We start from the raw sequence: 13,144 nt of genomic DNA on the forward strand, positions 1-13,144 counted from the left end.
TACTGCCAGTACAGGTGAGGCGGGACACGAGGCGGTTCAAATACAAACGTCGGCTGTCAGTGCCCTTTGAGTTTTGCCGACGAAATTTTACTCGCGCGCTCGGACAAAATTTAAACATCGATCACAAGTTATTTACCACAATTAAGTTAATAGTATATGTGCTCAGTGATAGTAAATATCATCTAGTTTAAGTATTAGACACTAAATTAGTGATACTAATGTAGAATTTTTCGTAGGATTTTTCATTATGCTTAAAAGTAGATTCCGGACAGGGCACGGGAGTAGTAATTTGAGCCTTTAGGTATTTTTATGTGTACTCTAAAAACCAACTAATCAGTGAATTCATATGGAACTCGGTGTGAAAGTGTGACTTCTTTATGTAAAAAAAAAATGGTAAGTATTATCTGATGCTAACCCGCGATTTTCATCACGGACAGAAAAAAAATCGTGTTCAGAAATTGACCCGTAACCTAAACTATTTGATTAAACAGCTTTCGCTTGATAAAAAAAAACACGAACATAGATTATAAAACGCACCATTATTTTGTAATGATTTGAGCAATGGAATGGAAACTGCTTCTAAAAATGCGTACCTAAATTTATTCTTGTTCATCGATTACATTTATGTTAAAATAACTAAAAATAACAATTCTAACTAACCCCAAATACCATATAAGCTGATAATGCTTGATACCCTCATTCCAAACATTATTCGCCCATAAAAGCTCTTTTAAAACTGCAATTTGTTGGTCTATTTATCACAACATGCTTCGATGCACATATACCTACATTACAAAACAAACAGTAATGCACTTTATTTCAAAGCAATAAGGCGCAAATTTTATACATGTTTATGACCGTACATGCATAAGTATCGTGCTTTTTAATAGGGCGTATGTTACTGGGAATTTAGTGTCAGTTAGGTCCTTTTTAAAAATAGCATAACAATACGAGTACTACACCGCAATTTGCCGATAATCGTAGCGTATCGAACTTGCCTCCTCGGGGGAAATTACTACTGTTATTATTTTATCAAACTCGTATCTTACCCAAGTGAGTTACTGCAAAAGTAATCTTATTATCTACGTAGTAAACTTTGAGTTACGAGCATACTATAATTGTTATGAGAGTAATCGAAGTTTATAGGTTGCTATTATTTTTTAAGCCGATACATACATTTTTGCCGTTAAAATGTTTTCGTGGAACAAATTTTGGATTTACCGCACGTTTTTTGGCACGTGTTACTTTTTTGTGTGTCGAATCATAAAAAAACTCAACCCAAGGAACTAAATTAAACAAAAAAACCGGCCAAGTGCGAGTCGGACTCGCGCACGGAGGGTTCCGCACCATCAACAAAAAATAGAGAAAAAAAATCGTGTTTGTTGTATGGGAGCCCCCCTTAAATATTTATTTTATTTTATTTTTAGTATTTGTTGTTATAGCGGCAACAGAGATACATTATTTGTGAAAATTTCAACTGTCTAGCTATCGCGGTTCATGAGATACAGCCTGGTGACAGACGGACGGACGGACGGACGGACAGCGGAGTCTTACTAATAGGGTCCCGTTTTTTACCCTTTGGGTACGGAACCCTAAAAAGGGATTAAACTTAGGGGATTATACCTACTCGTATTGTAAGCGTAGCAAAAATTTGGCACGCGATAGAGAGAAGCTTAATTTCTACGATCGTTGGCAAATTTATGCAAAATGTTTTGAAAGTACCTGAATAGCAGAAAATAATAATTGATCGTGGTTTTGTATTTTGATTTACAGTAAAATTTCTTACCTCTTGCACAGTATAATAAAGAGTACTAGCATACAGTATGGACGCTCCCTGCCTCCCGTTGAAAGTGCCACCCACCCGCTGAGACCCGCTCTCGGTTATAGTACGGCTCTTCTGAGGTGAACTTTTCGCTTCGAGCCTTAATCTTTCAAACAAAGGCCATTGTCTCTATTATCGCAAAACCGCTTGCTCCTTGGGTTAGCACGTGCTAGTACAACATTCATATTGAAAAACAACCGGTATCGTCATAGTATTAAGGTTCAAATTTAATGTCACTGATATTCTAGATATTACGTTTTGGTAGTGTAGGACGATAAACCGCCCCGAAGCGATACGGCGCTCATATTATTTTGATACTTAGTGTGGTGTTAAAAATGAAACGTGGTTATTTATGATAAAGCGTTGTATATTTGTTATATAACAAAATCTAAGGTAACAATGTAAATTTAAGATTAATAAGTTTAACATAGGTATAATCAACATTTTTCCGTATAAACAGTTATACGTACTACTAGATAAAAACGTATCATAAAAAATCAGATATAATCAATTTCTTTCTTATAACCGACCTTTCTTCTGACCGTTGACACGTGACGTTTTGTTAGAAAAGCTGTACGCTTCAAAGCTCCACGTTTGCCTTATCAGTGTTTTTATTGTCACTATGCGTCGGCATCACATCAGAGGTGCTAATTTCACAGTATCGTTATTTTAAAGATAAGAAAAAATAACAATGCTTGCAGCTGCACCTTTGTAAATTATTACATTTACCACCGCAAGCTAATAATTTAAATAAAACAATATAATAAATAACCACGTTTCATTTTTAACACCACACTAAGTATCAAAATAATATGAGCGCCGTATCGCTTCGGGGCGGTTTATCGTCCTACACTACCAAAACGTAATATCTAGAATATCAGTGACATTAAATTTGAACCTTAATACTATGACGATACCGGTTGTTTTTCAATATGAATGTTGTACTTGCACGTGCTAACTCAAGGAGCAAGCGGTTTTGCGATAATAGAGACAATGGCCTTTGTTTGAAAGATTATTATAAGTAAACACAATTGGCAAACAATAACAAATAATTGTCATGCATAAATTCATATCATAAATTAGTGAAAGTCTTTGCATTCGTAATGTCTTTTCTTTGATCAACAAAACAAACAGGTCAATATGTTCCTGTTTTAAATTTATCGCAGCGTGAATAACTACGAGGGGCGTTCAAAATATTCTCGGTATTGATATCTTACGACCTCTTCTAAAATTTCTTTCGTTACTGGCCGCTAAGGTTTATTCATTGACATTAAAAAAAAGTATAATTCGAACCGAGATAGTCTTTTGTTTTTCTGCAATTGCTGAACAAACATGAACATCCTGTGCGAATTGACAATGTTAACTAAATTAGAACATCGATGCGTGATAAAATTCTTGACAAAACAGGGTAAAAATCAAAAAACCATAAAAGAGGAAATGGATTGTGTTTACCGTGAGTCTGCTCCTTCTTTATCTACCATTCAAAAGTGGTCAAGCGAGTTTAAACGCGGAAGGGAGAGTATTGAAGATGACCCTAGACCTGGCCGGCCTGTAGTAGCTACTTCACAAGAAAATATTGATAAAGTGGAAAAACTTATATTGGAAGATGGTCGAGTGAAGGTAAAATCTATAGCACAAGTAACCAATCTCTCTATTGGTACCGTACATGATATTATACATGACCATCTTAATATGTCAAAAGTAAGTGCAAGATGGGTTCCGCGAATGCTGACTCGGCTTCAAAAAGACATGCGTGTAGCTTGTTGTTCCGATTTTATTGACCTGTGCGGTGAAAATCCTGATGAGGTGCTGCAAAGAATAGTTACTGGAGATGAAACCTGGGTTCATCATTATGACCCAGAGAGTAAACAAGAGTCCATGCAGTGGCACATTAAGGGTTCAGCTCATCCCAAGAAGTTCAAGGTCATCCCTTCAGCTGGCAAGGTCATGGCCACGATATTTTGGGATTGTGAAGGAGTATTACTAATCGATTATAAAGAAAAAGGTGTAAATATCACAGGACAGTACTACGCTAACATTCTACGTCAATTAAAGGATGTAACTAAAGAAAAGAGGCGAGGAAAGTTAACCAAAGGTATTCTGCTTCTGCATGACAACGCCCCCGTCCATACTGCTCATATTGCCAAGGCAGCTATTGTTGAATGTGGGTTTAAAACTGTTACTCACCCACCGTATATTCCGGACTTAGCCCCCAGCGACTTCTTTTTGCTCCCCAATCTTAAAAAGGATCTGCGTGGAAATAAATTTTCTGACGATGAAGCATTGAAGGCGGCAGTGGAGGAGCATTTTTACACGAAAGATAAAAAATATTTTTACGAGGGATTAAAAAAAATAATTGATCGATCTTTTAAGTGTATGAACATAGAACATAGGGGGGGAACATATTTTTATTTTTCAATATACTCCCCATATTGAAAAATAAAAATATCAAACTTTTCGTACTTGTTTGTTTTCATTCTCATACCGAGAATATTTTGAACACCCCTCGTATAATCGACACTTTGTCGGCCACATTCTCGTCACGCATCACTTTCTCTGGCCCTACAGAGCCCTACGGAGCCCTACAGCCCTAATTACTAAAGATTTTAAGCGCCATCTTTATCTAAGTACAGATATCAGCAATTATAGTCATCCATATTGAAAAAGTAGGTATTATTGGTCCTTACTTTAGTTAGTCCGTATTTTACATTCACACGATAAAATCAACCATTCCAAAACTTAACTCCAGAAAGGGTAAGACCTGCTGCTGGTGTATAAGCTTTTGTAAAACCAGTGTGGCTACCACGAGTTTGGCACTAACATAAACGCTATCGAGAGTAACTACCTTTCTATGCATCTCGCTGGTATCGCATATTAGTGCCAGCGAGATGTATAGAAAGTTAATTACGTAGAAGTTAGCATATATGTCAGTTTTGACACTGTCAGCATGGTACGGGTACAGTTCGAAAAATTCACCCGAAAACCTTCAAAAAACTTTGTTCAAGCGCCAAAAAACAACAGTAGCAATGATTCACTTTTAACCCTTGGTTAACAATATCCCTTATGAGTCGAGTGTCCTTAAGCCTTTTCTAAATCAAGCATGAGAATACAGGTGTGGGGTCCGTTTCCGGAAGCCGCCATGTTTGTTAAACGCCAGTTCCGGCGTACGCGCCGACGATAGGTGTCCGGAATGACGGACACTATCGCTGACGAATTGACGATATAGGGCGATAATTGATGACTGCTATAACTATAGTGGCGATAAATGACATGCGTTAATGGGCAAAGCGGTGTAGAATGAATTGTTGATGGGATTGGAAAGTATTGTAATGCCTAAGGCAGTAGGGTAGGAAGACTTTGAAAGATTGCGTGTAGTCAAACCATGTGATCGAGTAGCTGAAGAGTTTTCAAATCGGTCCAGGCACTAGAGTCCTTGTGACACTTTAGTACAGGAGTCACCAATTAAGGCTTCGTCACACAGGCGCGTTTTCCGGGCGGGGCGTGAGCGTTTTATATGTAAAAGCGGCGCTCACGCCCCGTCCAGAAAACGCGCCTGTGTGACGAATCCTTTAGGTTTTTTAGGGGTCCGGTTCTTAAAATAAAATGACTATTGCGGTCCGTTTCTCCTTGAGCTTATTAAATAAGCAATAAAATAAAATAGGTCGGCGGCGGACACGGACCGCGGTCCGCCATTCGGTGACCCCTGCAGCTTTAGTATATTATGCATAAAGGTATTTCTATTGACTACTGACGTTGACGTGATTACCCTTTATTGTATAAAATAAACACAAACATGATTCAATGAGCAGTAAAGACGTGAACTTGTTCCTTCTACTAATTTAGTCCTGATCCCAAATCAGATCAGACCAGAGATTAATGTGTGTTTTTAGTTTAGAAGGTACCTACCGGAATTTCGCAGGGAAATTTTACAATAATGGCGATATAACATAACCCCCTAATTTGCACAACTTTGTGCTCCTTTCCTACTTTTCCCAGCACTTGACACATTTGCAGGCTCAGTTCACGAATTCTCTCTTTGACGCAAAGCCTGCATTAGCTGAGTCTTATGTATGCAGAAACGTTGGGAACTTTGTTGTTAATTAAGACAGTGTAAGCCGTAAGACTCTCGTAAACCACAGAACTTGGTGCATTGTTATACATATATATTATATAAGTATGTTCATAGTTCTATTAAATATATATCTAAGTAGTCAAAGTTTTAAAATTAAAAAAATTACAACAACTCTTAGAGTGGTAAAAAAAATCTTTGGGTGTATCAAAGAGCTGCAATTTTAACTGCAAAGATCCGTATGACCTGACCCAGTAAAAAAAAACTTCAACCAATTCTCTGACACCGCTCGGTGATAATCAGAGATCGGACAAATTTGCGTCATTGCTCGCAAGAATGTGGACATGACTCCAAAATTGATTAAATAATTAATCATTTAATTAATTTCTTACCTGAGGTTTAATTTTGATTCCTAATCAATAAATAACACAAAGATTTCTTATAATGTAAATTTATAAAAAAAAATAGTATGTTTTCCAAATTTACTGCAGGTACTCATTTTTTATATCAAAAATATATTTAAGTGCTATTTATTGACTAGGGAACAAAATTAAATCTCAGGTAAAAAAATAATTAAAATAATTTTATGATTAATAATTATTTAATCAAATTTGGAGTCATGTCCACATTATTGCGAGCTATGACGCCAATATGTCCAATCTCTGGTGATAATTGTAAGATTGATACGCTTGAGCACGGACGCTTGATCTTGTGTTTAGCTATTTTTAAAAGAGTCTAATGTCTACGAGTATATTGCACTAAACTTTATTAATCAGGTTTATCACGTTTGCATTAAGATAAACCTAGTTCTAATAGCGTTCATTAAGTTTACGTCTATCCAGAATATTTCGTTGAATTGATTTGTAAAATATGTCTAAAGTCACTTTACAGGAGAACGGCCCATTTGTCTTAAAACATACATGTTATTACACTTTAAAGAAGACGGATAGGCTGAAAAGGGTTCATTTGAGCGAGGATTTACGCCAGACTATAAATCAAGAGTACAAACGGCCCATCGATGCGACTAACTGCTTGAAATACGAGCCTGCTGCTTCGCCGCGATGGTGGTATACTGAAATTACGTCATTAACATAATATGAAAGATACTTATGGGAGATAGAAGGATGATTTGTAAGTGTTTGGGGATGAGTTACTCATGAGAAAAGTCATCATCATGTAGATAACTAGAAAAGTAGGTAACGGACAACGCACAGTCGCATTATCTTGAAATTTGAAACGTTTACTTTTCAAATGACGTAGAACGACAAAGAAGGAGTTTTCGGAAATTCAACTCAACTGAAAATGGAGTTGATAATCTTTTGCGACTTCTACGTGGACAACCTTGCGAGAGAGTAGAGTTGAGCAAGTGTTTCTTCTTCAACCTAGCGTTTTCCCGGCCTAGCGGCAAGTTGAGCAAGTGTTTATAGAATAAAATTTCTAATAACTTTTGAAGAATAGTGGCTTGTAATGTACTATTTTGGCGTTTTGTCAGTTATGTAAATATGTCCAAATGTCAGAAGTTTAAGCCACATCGAAGGGATGAAACATATTAGAATATATCCTGAGTTTGTATTATGTTTATTGTTGGGTCACTTAAGCTTGTACGAGTACCTACCTACGTCCAATGTTTTTCGTTCTTTGCATGATTGGTTTTAGTATTCATTTAAGTATGAATTAAATATTTTAGTAAGCAGTGAACAATAAACTAAGTTAGCCTTATTTATTTTTACAGCCGTTAAATGGTAACATTATAAATTTTACCAATTTCCCTGTCCAATAGACCATACTATTGAATAATGTAGTATTGAGACTCGGGGCGTTTGCCAGGTGTTGGATTTGGGGTGGCTGGTGATCTTATCTGTAATTGATTATATACTACTTTCAATAAAAATGTGATTAGTAACATTCAATTTGAATAAGTAGTCGTGATACTGATAACTCAGCATGTGACCGTTTTTTTAAAAACTTTTTTGCGATACAAAAAACCCTACAAGGGTAATCGAGGTCATCAAAAATAAAGACAAGAAACTTAAACTTTAATTTCATCGGTAGGTTAATAGGTATGCAAGTTGACCACTTGACAAAATGCTGAATCAATACACTATAAGGTAGGTACCTACTACTAATACAGTAAGTAGGTACCTAAATTATGTTTGAATATTTAAGGCCAAACCTTCTTTAGTTTTATTTCTGTTATTAATTTTCTTCAAATCACTTTTAAATTATCAGAAACAACCATCAACTACTGCTTACGTCGAAACACAAGCAATTAAAATAAAAGCAAAGTCATCCATTCACTTTGTAAATATTTTATTACAAGTACAACACGGAAATAGGGTAAATATTAATTAAATAAAAATCTTGATGATTAAAGAGGTTCATATAAAATCAACATCTACTTATTACTTTTTGACTTCGAAGTAAAATCCTGTGTTAGAAGAGATTTTTAGTTTAGATACTTAAGTCCTAAATATAAATTTTGCAGTTTTAGTACATAATAATTGACTATTAAATGTAACGTTTGTTTTAAGATTATATTAATTCAGTTTAAGTAGACATCAAAATAAGGCTTGGTAGCGATGTAATATCTAGTAGATATATTCTACTGCCTCACCACGCATATCAGCCGTAAAGTACTTTACAGTACATATGGTGCTACTTTCCCGCACTAGTGCGGGAATTAGCACTTTCCGTGTCTATGTCGAAATTTTAAAGGGCCATATGTAGGTACTGTAAAACGTTGTACGATACACGTGCGAATAGGTAATTCGCAACTCGAGTCGATTTAAAACAATCCCTTCGGTCGTGATTTAATTTATCGCCACTCGTTTCGAATTTCCTCTTTTCCGCATTTGTATCGTAAATAACTATTGTTAAACTCATTCATTTGTTTACCGTGTTCTTCAAGTATGTTTCAATGGCTGTTGGGCAGAATAGTCAGTACTTCTTTTAAATGCTAAGCTATGGTTTAAGTATTACGTGGTACCCACCTCGAAACATAGTAAATGTTTCGAGGTGGGCTACAAACCCACATCCAGTATATAATTATCTAAAGCTCTCCCTAAAACAGGAGGCGTCTAGCGGGGAACGGTGAGCGGAAACCGGCGGTAGCTGGAAATTACCTGATGCTATCTCTGTAATTTGGCCCAAAATGACAGAGACGAGTAGTTTTGATGACTGTCAATTTTCTACTTCATAATTAGGTACCTATAAGTTTCATTGGCTCTGTTGACTTTAGAATTAGAGTTCAGCTGACAAATAGAGTTACCAAAAGAGTTGACTTAAGTAAGACGCTTAGGGCCACTTGCACCATTCACTAACCTAGGGTTAACCTGTTAAACCTGGAGTTACCATGGTTACCAGTACAATTTGACACTGGGTTAACGGTTTAAAACCGCTTAACACCGGGTTAGTGGGATGGTGCAAGTGGCGCTTAAAGTAGTAAAAAGTAGCCACAGCCGTAGAAGGCTTACGTAAGTAAATGGCGCTGATTGGTTCCGGCACAATTAGACAAAATAACCTATGGGCAAGAGTTGTGAAGTCATGCACACGCACACGACAACAAAATCATGGGGAGTTTTTGAAATTAGTATTAATTTATCGCACCGATAGTCCGATACCAAGTTGAACTGCAAGATGGACCAAAAAGTTTATTTAAGAGGTATTTGTTTTTTTATCTTAATATCGTGCGCTTGAGGGACTCAATGAGTGCACGGGAAATTCACTCATTCACATATTCAATACTTTCGATTTGTTACTCTGTGTGTGTACTCATGCTACTTCGACTTTCCTGCTGATACCAATAATTAGGCTGTCAAGCGATGACGTTTGACCGCTGTCAAGTTGCGACAAAAATATTTTGAACTACTTTACGCGTCTTAATGCGCCTTCATTATAGTCAACGCACCTATGCGTTAATCTTCTTCATCATTCTTCTTCGGATCTTCAACACTGCTACAGTTGCCTTCTGATATATATTCACACCATTTATAAAAACTAACGTGAACGCACCTTTTGGTAATCTTTATTATTTACTTATCTCTGGTACTGTGCTAGGGTTATCACTCCAGAAACAAAACAGTACTGTCACTGTAATTTATGGTAGGGCTGTCAGTAATGATAACACAATTATTATTCCGGGCGAAAACTAATTATTTTGTCTGTAGATTAAGATAATCAAATGCCCAGTTACGCTTAGGTGACAACTTTTATTTTTGGGCTTAGCAGCTTTTCAAAAACGTATTAATTACAAGGAGAGATGTAACTTAAAATTTGCGTATAATGCGCATTACTCGTGCGATATATGAAATTACCTGAATTACGGACGGGCGTGTTCTGAATAGGGATGTTGACATGAATCGCGAATATATAACATGTTATGTTTTTACCATAGCAGGGAATATTAGAATGCGAAAAACCATATTTTGCAAGTGTAAATATGCGTAATAAATTAATTAAAAATAATCAAAAGTATTTAAAATAATGCCCAGTATCACGTGACTGCAAACCCCAATCGGAGCGCGTGACGTAATCACAGTGGAATCACCAAAGACAGGTTATAAAACCTACCTAAGTGTCTACAGATTATCGTACCGAAACGCGATCTTGGTGCGGTGCGGCGCACGAATCGATAGTGTGTAAGGTGGTGCGTTAAGGACGCAGCTATAAGTTAGAGCGAGAAAGAAGGTCGCTGTTCGATGCGGTAGTGTGTTAAGGCTTTAAAAAGAATTTGTCAGTTGCCATATAAAGAAATTAAAAAAATGACTGACAGCAGTTTGTTTAAAACGCCGTTACGTCATCAAGGTCACGTGACAATTTGGAGCGTTTAGGCGCGAAATTTTAACACGAAACTTATTATACATGTTTTTTTATTCAAAATTAATGAATATATTTTTTAAATATTTTTTTCTGTAATTATTACGTGTCTATCTACAAAATGAAACGAGTTCCAAAAAATTGTCAACATCCCTATTTCAGGAGGTGAAGAATATAATTTCAACATAGGTACTAAATGAAATATGTTTTTTATGTAGGTACATTATAATTTGCTTACATCTTGCATAAATCGCTTTCGCAAACAGTCCCTATCTTTTTGGGCGTTATGTATAACCCAAACAGTTAGAGTAGCGTTCGTAAGTAACAGCCTGATATGTATATCAGGCCGTTACTTACGAACGCTACTCTTTAAAACATTTTATACTTTCGAAAATGTTAGGAAACTAGTAATTTTTTGATGTCCTAATTTAAAAAAAAGTGTCAAGTCTGTACCTATTCGGTTCTTAGCATTTTTAGAAAAATGAAATGAGTTAGCTTTTGTATATAAGCAACAGTCTGCTGTTGTAGCTTTTCCATATACCTACATATAGATAAGTGCAGGATTAGTAATAATTGTAGTAGTAAATTAACATTTCTACTCGTACATAATTCAATTCAGTATGAAAAGCTTTTGTGAACCTAACCTTCACGAACTTTTGCATCAAAAGTCACCCGAATCGCTTTACCTTAAGCTTTAGTCATTAATTCTACAATTATACTCAAATATAATCAAAAGGCAGGTGCCAAGGATTTCAGACAAAGTTATCAAAGGAAAGTTGAGCCTTAATAAAGTTACTTAAGGTAAAACATTAGCGGTGAACGTTAAAGCGCCGTGCTTTGAGAGTCACGCGAGTAAAAACGTTTTGTTATGAACAGATTTGGTACCTAAGGTGGAAGTAGAATTAATGAGAACGGATACCTACTCGTATCTAAGTAAAAACTTAAGGAATATGTAGAATGACCGTTTCTCGCCAAATTGCTGTTACTTAGGGCTCATTTAGACGGCGCGCGGACTCGTATACGATTTTAGTTACATTGCGGACCATTGAGGTTACGTCAATTCAGCCGACCGATCAAATGACGCAATGTAATGAAACTCGCATGCGAGTTCACGCACCGTCTAAATGAGCCCTTATTTGCTATAAAAACAAAGTTTTGTACGGAACGCTAAAAATCAAAACCATGATAATTACTGATAACATATCTATTATTTATATCTGCGTGTCCCTCCAAGAAACAATGTTATATCACCCCCGCTTCTCTCCAATGACCAGTCAATTATGTTATAAAGTGCCTATAGACAGGGGCATAAAACTAACTTCACGCGATTGTACTTAATTGAGAGGTATTGTTTTTAGATTAGATCGAGGCATTCCAAAATTTAATCTCTCACTTAATCTTAGTTCTTAAGTTCAACTTCTTAAGGTCCATATTCAAATGGTTTTAGAAGAATAGAAAGATGTTTATAGAAATGTTTTACTTTTTACGACTTTAAGCGGGCCTTTTGACTTTATTTATCTGTATTTAGTAGAATGCATCTAATGAGATGAAATAAAACTGTTTTATAAATAAGACATTGTAAACTTAAGTGCTCTTGCGCCATTTGGAAATAACGACAAATGCGTCGACGCATAGGTAACAATAACCCTTTTTAAGAGTTGAAAAATGTTTAATTTTACTTTAGTGCAGTGGGGCGCAACGGTTAAAAGACTTCGATTATTTTATTGTTAGTGAAAGTAGAATAAGTTGCTCGTTTTTACAATATTGGCTACGCATAGTAGTGAGCATTCTTCAGCAACAGTCGTACGAACGAGGTATTTTATTTCAGTACCATTTCGTACAATAATATGAGATCCCTTCATATTCATTGGCTTTATATTATTCGGCTTTCATATTGATTATCACTGTGACTGTTACGAAATGGTAAAACTGAAAATATTACCTATACAACCAAACCTTGATTTCCGGTTGAATTTCAAAATTAAGAGTCTTGAGATTTTTAATTCTTAACTCATATAATGTTGTAACTGCATTGATAGCGATTTTGACTTGGTTTGATGGTCTTGCCAACGACTATTTATTAATTATTATAACAACAACAGACCCGTCTCCTTTAATAAAATCCGATTGTGTATTCTTTCGATCATGCCAATTTGACTAACAGACAATACAAATAAGATCCAAATACAATTGATGTCAATCAATACTGTTCATCTTCAATCAGTGAAGAAATTTGCATATTTATAAACAACAATTTGGACTTTGGACGCATTCTATCCGGAATAGCGGGAATATGCAGCCGACAGGGTCGAGTGGAAGACACGAGGGGAGGTCTTGGGACTCTATAGCCTTCAGCACACGAGGCGTAGGTGTGAGCATGGCGTGTTACGAGAGTTATATAGTCCTGGTAGAGCTTTCTCTGCCAAAAATGTGGGAGG

General features: G+C 36.2%; 1 protein-coding gene across 2 annotated transcripts in view; it reads left to right on the forward strand.

Moving 5' to 3' along the window:
* Nucleotides 1-13,144, forward strand: part of LOC134648336 (uncharacterized) — a 170,525-nt gene that overhangs the window by 69,448 nt on the left and 87,933 nt on the right. The gene's annotated exons all lie outside the window — the stretch shown is intronic.

This window comes from Cydia amplana, chromosome 5 (assembly GCF_948474715.1).
Source record: "Cydia amplana chromosome 5, ilCydAmpl1.1, whole genome shotgun sequence".
In the NCBI taxonomy this organism is placed as follows: domain Eukaryota; kingdom Metazoa; phylum Arthropoda; class Insecta; order Lepidoptera; family Tortricidae; genus Cydia; species Cydia amplana.